Genomic DNA, 7,196 nt, shown 5'->3' with positions numbered 1-7,196 from the left:
AAAGAACAGAAGGAACAAAGTAGCATTCTTTGCTATTTGCTTAAAGAACAGGAGGAGCAAGGGCGTGATTTAAGGGAATTGAAGCGCCATAAATTATCTCTTGAAGGACCAAGCACCCCGCAGATTGGGGGAACATCCACTTCCCAGAACAAAGGTTGTTAAATTCTAATTTTTGCTTTAACTCTGTAATAGTTGTCATTATAGGAGTTTACCTTAGAAAGTAGATATAAGTAGTAGTAATCAGCATACCTATTTTGATCTTAATTTCAATTAAGTTATAATTTATTTTTCTCATCATCAGCAAACATGAATAAAAAAGTAGATCTTTAGAATAAGAGGCAATAAATTTCGATTTTTTAACAAGAAAAAATTCTAATTACTTACATGTGGTGGCAATGCTTTCCGTCTTCTGAATGAATGCTTGAACAGTGCATATGTCTTTTGAATTTGATGTTTAAGACTGTTAAATATGTTGGCTCTTGAAAGAATGATGAACATGAGACATGTTATTGATAATATGAAAAATCATAAAAATGATTCTTGAAGCAAGAAAAAGCAGCAAAGAACAAAGCTTGAAGAAAAAAAATATAGAGAAAGAAAAAGAGAAAGCAAGCAGAAAAAGCCAAAGCTCTTAAAACCAAAAGGCAAGAGAAAAAAGCCAATAGCCCTTAAAACCAAAAGGCAAGGGTAATGAAAAGGATCCAAGGCTTTGAGCATCAGTGGATAGGAGGGCCTAGAGGAATAAAATCATGGCCTAAGCGGCTAAACCAAGCTATCCCTAACCATGTGCTTGTGGCGTGAAGGTGTCAAGTGAAAACTTGAGACTGAGCGGTTAAAGTCAAGGTCCAAAGCAAAAAGAAGAGTGTGCTTAAGAACTCTGGACACTTCTAATTGGGGACTTTAGCAAAGCTGAGTCACAATCTAAAAAGGTTCACCCAATTATGTGTCTGTGGCATTTATGTATCCGGTGGTAATACTGGAAAACAAAGTGCTTAGGGCCACGGCTAAGACTCATAAAGTAGCTGTGTTCAAGAATCATCATACTGAAATAGGAAAATCAATAACACTATCTGAATTCTAAGTTCCTATAGATGCCAATCACTCTGAGCTTCAATGGATAAAGTGAGGTGCCAAAACTGTTCGGAAGCAAAAAGCTACTAGTCCCGCTCATCTAATTAGAATCTGAGCTTCACTCAAAAACTCTGAGACATTATTGCTTCTTAACTTATTAATATTATATTTTATTTATCTAGTTGCTTGGGGACAAGCAACAATTTAAGTTTGGTGTTGTGATGAGCGGATATTTTATACGCTTTTTGGGGTTAATTTCATATAGTTTTTAGTATGTTTTAGTTAGTTTTTAGTTTATTTTCATTAGTTTCTAGGCAAAATTCATATTTCTGGACTTTACTATGAGTTTGTATATTTTTCTGTAATTTTAGGTATTTTCTGGCTGAAATTGAGGGAGCGGAGCAAAAATCTGATTCAGGCTGAAAAGGAACTGCTGATGCTGTTGGATCCTGACCTCTCTGCACTCGGAATGGAATTTCTGGAGCTACAAAAGTCCAATTGACGCGCTTTTAATTGTGTTGGAAAATAGACATCCAGGGCTTTCCAGAAATATATAATAGTCCATACTTTGCTCAAGGATAGACGACGTAAACTGGCGTTCAACGCCAGTTCTATGTTGCTGTCTGGCGTCCAGCGCCAGAAACACGTTATAAGTTGGAGTTCAACGCCAGAATTACGTTACAACCTGGCATTGAATGCCCAAAACAGCCCAGGCACGTGAGAAGCTTTAGTCTCAGCCCCAGCACACACCAAGTGGGCCCCAGAAGTGGATTTCTGCACTATCTATCATAGTTTACTCATTTTCTGTAAACCTAGGTTACTAGTTTAGTATTTAAACAACTTTTAGAGATTTATTTTGCATCTCATGACATTTTTTAGATCTGAACTTTGTAATCTCTGACGGCATGAGTCTCTAAACTCCATTGTTGGGGGTGAGGAGCTCTGCTGTGTCCTGATGAATTAATGCAAGTATTTCTATTTTCTATTTAAGCATGTGTGTTCCTCTCTAATATATCCATTCGCACTTCAACATAAATGTGATGAACGTGACAATCATCATCATTCTCCCACGAACGCGTGCCTGACAACCACTTCCGTTCACCGTAGAATGAATGAATATCTCTTGGATCTCTTAATCAGAATCTTCGTGGTATAAGCTAGATTGATGGCAGCATTCAAGAGAATCCGGAAAGTTTAAACCTTGTCTGTGGTATTCTGAGTAGGATTCAGGGATTGAATGATTGTGACAAGCTTCAAACTCGCGAGTGCTGGGCGTAGTGACAGACGCAAAAGGATAGTAAATCCTATTCTGGTACGATCGAGAACCTGCAGATGATTAGCCGTGTGGTGACAGCGCACCTGGACCCTTTTCACTGGAAGGATGGATGGTAGCCATTGACAACGGTGATCCACCAACAGAATTTCAGAAACAGAGGAAAGCAGAATTTCAGAAGACAAAGCATCTCCAAAACTCCAACATATTCTCCATCATTGCATACAAGTATAATTTGTGTTCTGCCCTTTTATTCCTTGCAATCAAATTTGATAAGTGAATTATTTTATTATTTTCCTGACTAAGAGTTACAAGATAACCATAGATTGCTTCAAGCCAACAATCTCCGTGGGATCGACCCTTACTCACGTAAGGTATTACTTGGACGACCCAGTGCACTTGCTGGTTAGTTGTGCGAATTTGTGAAGAATTGTGATTTCCAATTTCGTGCACCAGTTCTGCAGATGGACTTGTCTGTCGCCCCATTGAGAAGCTTCTCGTTTTCCTTCTCGGTGGCCATCTTGAAAGAAGAGGAAAAAGAAGAAAAGTAACCTAGAAATAAAGATAAGAGAATAAATAAAGTATGGGTGGGTTAATGCCAAATAATGAGGGTCTTAATTACATGGTAGCTACAACATGCAAGGGAGAAAACAGTAGAAGCAAATGGCATATCAATTAAATTCATGTCAATGCAAAAAGAGTACAACTATCATAAAAGATTAGCATTGACTTAAATAATATTACCTAATTGGAACAGAACAAGTCATGAAGCACCAGGATAATGCAAGAAAAGATGCAACAGTTGAATAAGAAAATTTAACACCAATAGAAAAATAATAAATTTAGAAAAGAAAATAAAAATATACACAAAATTAAAATACAGTAAATGAAAGTATGCAAATAAATTAAGTAAAATAGAATGAAAGTGAAGAAGGATGAGAAGTTAAAGAGATGAAGAAGAAGTAAGTAAGAAAGGAGGAAGAAAGAAGGAGAAAAGAGAGAAGAAAGGAGAAAGGAATGAAAAACAGGACGTGACGCGCGCGGGCATCACGCGCACGCGTGAAAACGGAGACAACCATGCGATGCGTAAGCGTCGCTCACGCGTACGCGTGGGCGGCAAAAGCCACACAATGATGCGTGAGCGTCGGTCACGCGTACGCGTGACGACTTGCACGTTTCCAGCACAGTGGTTGCACAACTTTCTGTCCAATTCACCTTTTACGCCGATTTTCTTATTCCACGCGTGCGCGTCGCTGACGCTTACGCGTGGATTGACAATAACGCAGGGGACGCGTACGCGTGAGGCACACGTACGCGTGGATCTGGTTGTGCGCCTAGCACGCCAGCCGCACGATTCCATCATAACTCTCTGTTCGTTGGATGGAATAGCCAAATTGGACTCGACACCGACGCGTGGCCTATGCACACGCGTGGGTTGCCCCCCCTTTTTTTTATGCAGAATACAGAATGCAAAATGTAGATCCTTGGTGCACGAAATCGTGATTACACTTTTTACAACTCCGCACAACTAACCAGCAAGTGCACTGGGTCGTCCAAGTAATACCTTATGTGAGTAAGGGTCGATCCCACGGAGATTGTTGGCTTGAAGCAAGCTATGGTTATTTTGTAAATTTTAGTTAGGAGACTAATGATAAGAGTGGTTATATTTATGAAAAATAAATAACATAAAATAAACAGTACTTGTGATTTAGTAATGAGAAACAGGCTGAGGTTCTGGAGATGCTCTTTCATCTGAATCTCTGCTTTCCTACTGTCTTCTTCTCCAAACACGCATGGCTTCCTTCAATGGCAAGCTGTATGATCCTCTCGGATGAAAAAAAATCCATATGCGCTGTCACCGCATGGCTAATCATCTGTCGGTTCCCGCTAGCGTCGGAATAGGACCATTGTCCTTTTGCACACTGTCACTGCGCCCAATATTCGCAAGTTTGTAGCTCGTCACAGTCATCCCTTCCCAGATCCTACTCGGAATACCACAGACAAGGTTTAGACTTTTCGGATCCCAGGAATGCTGCCAATTGGTTCTAGCCTATACCACGAAGGTTCTAACCTCCAGACTCGGTCCGTGGATTAGAAACCCAAGAGATACGCACTCAAGCTGTCGTCCAATGATTATGTTGAGCTCAGATAGAACGAAGTGGTTGTCAGGCACGCGTTCATAGGATTGAGGATAATGATGAGTGTCACGGATCATCATATTCTCCATATTGAAGTACGAGTGAGTATCTTAGAATAGAATCAAGCGTGATTGAATAGAAAATAGTAGTAATTGCATTAATCCATTGAAACACAGCAGAGCTCCTCATCCCCACCTATGGGTTTTAGAGACTCATGCCATCAAAGGTACAATAGGAAATGTAAAAAATGTCATAAGGTACAGAATGAATCTCTAAAAGTAGTTTTTATACTAAACTAGTAACTTAGGTTTACAGAAAATGAGTAACAAAGTGCAGATAGTACAGAATTCTATTTCTGGGACCCACTTGGTGTGTGCCTGGGCTGAGCTTTCAAGCTTTCACATTCATATGCCCAAAGTTGGTGTTAAATGCCACCCTGGGTGCCAGAATGGGCGTTTAACGCCGAAAAAGGTGCCAGTTCTGGCGTTTTATGCCAGAAAGTTTTAGGCTGATTTTGGACGCCAGTTTGGGCCATCAAATCTCGAGAAAAGTATGGACTATTATGTATTGCTGAAAAGCCCAGAATGTCTATTTTCCAATGCAATTAAGAGCGCACAAATTGGACTTCTGTAGCTCGAGACAATCCATTTCGAGTGCAGGAGGGTCAGAATCCAACAACATCTGCAGTCCTTTTTCAGCCTCTGAATCAGATTTTTGCTCTGGTCCCTCAATTTCAGTCAAAAAATACCTGAAATCATAGAAAAATACACAAACTCATAGTAAAGTCCAGAAATGTGATTTTTGAATAAAAACTAATAAAAATATAATAAAAAGTAATTAAAACATACTAAAAACTATGTAAAAACAATGCCAAAAAGGGTATAAATTATCCGCTCATCACAACACCAAACTTAAATTCTTGCTTGTCCCCAAGCAACTAAAACAAAATAGGATAAAAAGAAGAGAATATACAATGAATTTCAAACTTATCAATGAAGATTAGCTTCAATTAGATGAGTGGGGCTTGTAGCCTTTTTGCTTCTGAATAATTTTGGCATCTCACTTTATCCTTTTAAGTTCAGAATGATTGGCATCTATAGGAACTCAGAATTCAGATAGTGTTATTGATTCTCTTAGTTCAGTATGTTGATTCTTGAACACAGCTACTTTATGAGTCTTGGCCGTAACCCTAAGCATTTTGTTTTCCAGTATTACCACCGGATAAATAAATGCCACAGACACATAACTGGGTGAACCATTTCAGATTGTGACTCAGCGTTGCTAGAGTCCCCAGTTAGAGGTGTCCAGAGCTCTTAAGCATACTCTTTTTTGCTTTGGACCACGACTTTAACTGCTCAGTCTCAAGCTTTTCACTTGACACCTTCACGCCACAAGCACATGGTTAGGGACAGCTTGGTTTAGCCGCTTAGGCCAGGATTTTATTCCTGTGGGCCCTCCTATCCATTAATGCTCAAAGCCTTGGATCCTTTTCTACCCTTGCCTTTTGGTTTAAAGGGCTGTTGGCTTTTTCTGCTTACATTTTCTTTTTCTTTCTTCTTTTTTTTTTCCGCAAGCTTTGTATTCACTGCTTTTTCTTGCTTCAAGAATCAATTTTATGATTTTTCAGATTATCAATAACATTTCTCTTTTTCTTTATTCTTTCAAGAGCCAACAATTTTAACATTCATAAACAACAATATCAAAAATATGCACTGTTCAAGCATTCATTCAGAAAACAGAAAATATTGCCACCACATCAAAATAATTAAGATAGCTTCAAGATAAAATCTGAATTCATGCACTTCTTGTTCTTTTGTAATTAAAAACATTTTTTATTTAAGAAAGGTGAGTGATTCATGGAATTTATTCATAGCCTTAAGACATGGACTCTAAATTTTATTGATCATGAAATAAAAATAAGACATAAAATAAACATAAAAGCAGATAGATAATAATAAAAGAAAGGAAATTAAAGACATAAAAATAAATTACTCTAATACTAATGCTCATGTGACTCTTAAAATAGATCTCTAATAACAAAAGTTATTACAGAGTTAGGACTCAACAACCTGCATTGGGAGAGGCAAGTGCTCCTTCAATTTGTAGGACGCTTGGCTCTTCAAGGGACAGCTTCTGGCACTTTAGCTCTTGTATCTCACGCCCTTGCTTCTCTTGTTCTCTGAGCAGTTTGCAGAGCATGTTGTTCTGATTCTGCTGCTCTTCCTTGAGTTGATCCATAGATTCTTGCAGCTTGTTGACAGATGCTTCTAAGTGGGCCCAATAGTTAAATTGAGGAATTTCTGGGCCTTTTGATGAGGTTGTCTTGAACTTGAGGTCCATCCATCACCCTTTTGGTGATTGAGTGTTCGACTGGGATATACTCATCAACACCTATTTGTACTCCCGCATCTTTACATAACAGACTGATCAAGCTTCGGTAGGCCAATTTGGCTTCAGTGGATTCCTTGTTTGCAATTGTGTAAATTTCACAAGGAATTAATTGATGGACCTCCACTTCTTTTCCCAACATAATACAGTGGATCATCACTGCTCTTTTGACAGTGACTTCAGAGCGGTTACTGGTGGGAAGTATGGATCGCCCAATGAAATTCAGCCAGCCCCTAGCAACTGGCTGGAGGTCTCCTCTCTTCAGTTGGTTTGGGATACCTTTTGAATTGGTTATCCACTTGGTTCCAGGGAGGCATATGTCCTCT

The sequence above is a fragment of the Arachis ipaensis genome, chromosome B05 (genome assembly GCF_000816755.2).
Source record: "Arachis ipaensis cultivar K30076 chromosome B05, Araip1.1, whole genome shotgun sequence".
NCBI lineage: Eukaryota > Viridiplantae > Streptophyta > Magnoliopsida > Fabales > Fabaceae > Arachis > Arachis ipaensis.
The sequence above is the reverse complement of the archived record's forward strand: the minus strand, read 5'-3'. Positions refer to the sequence as shown.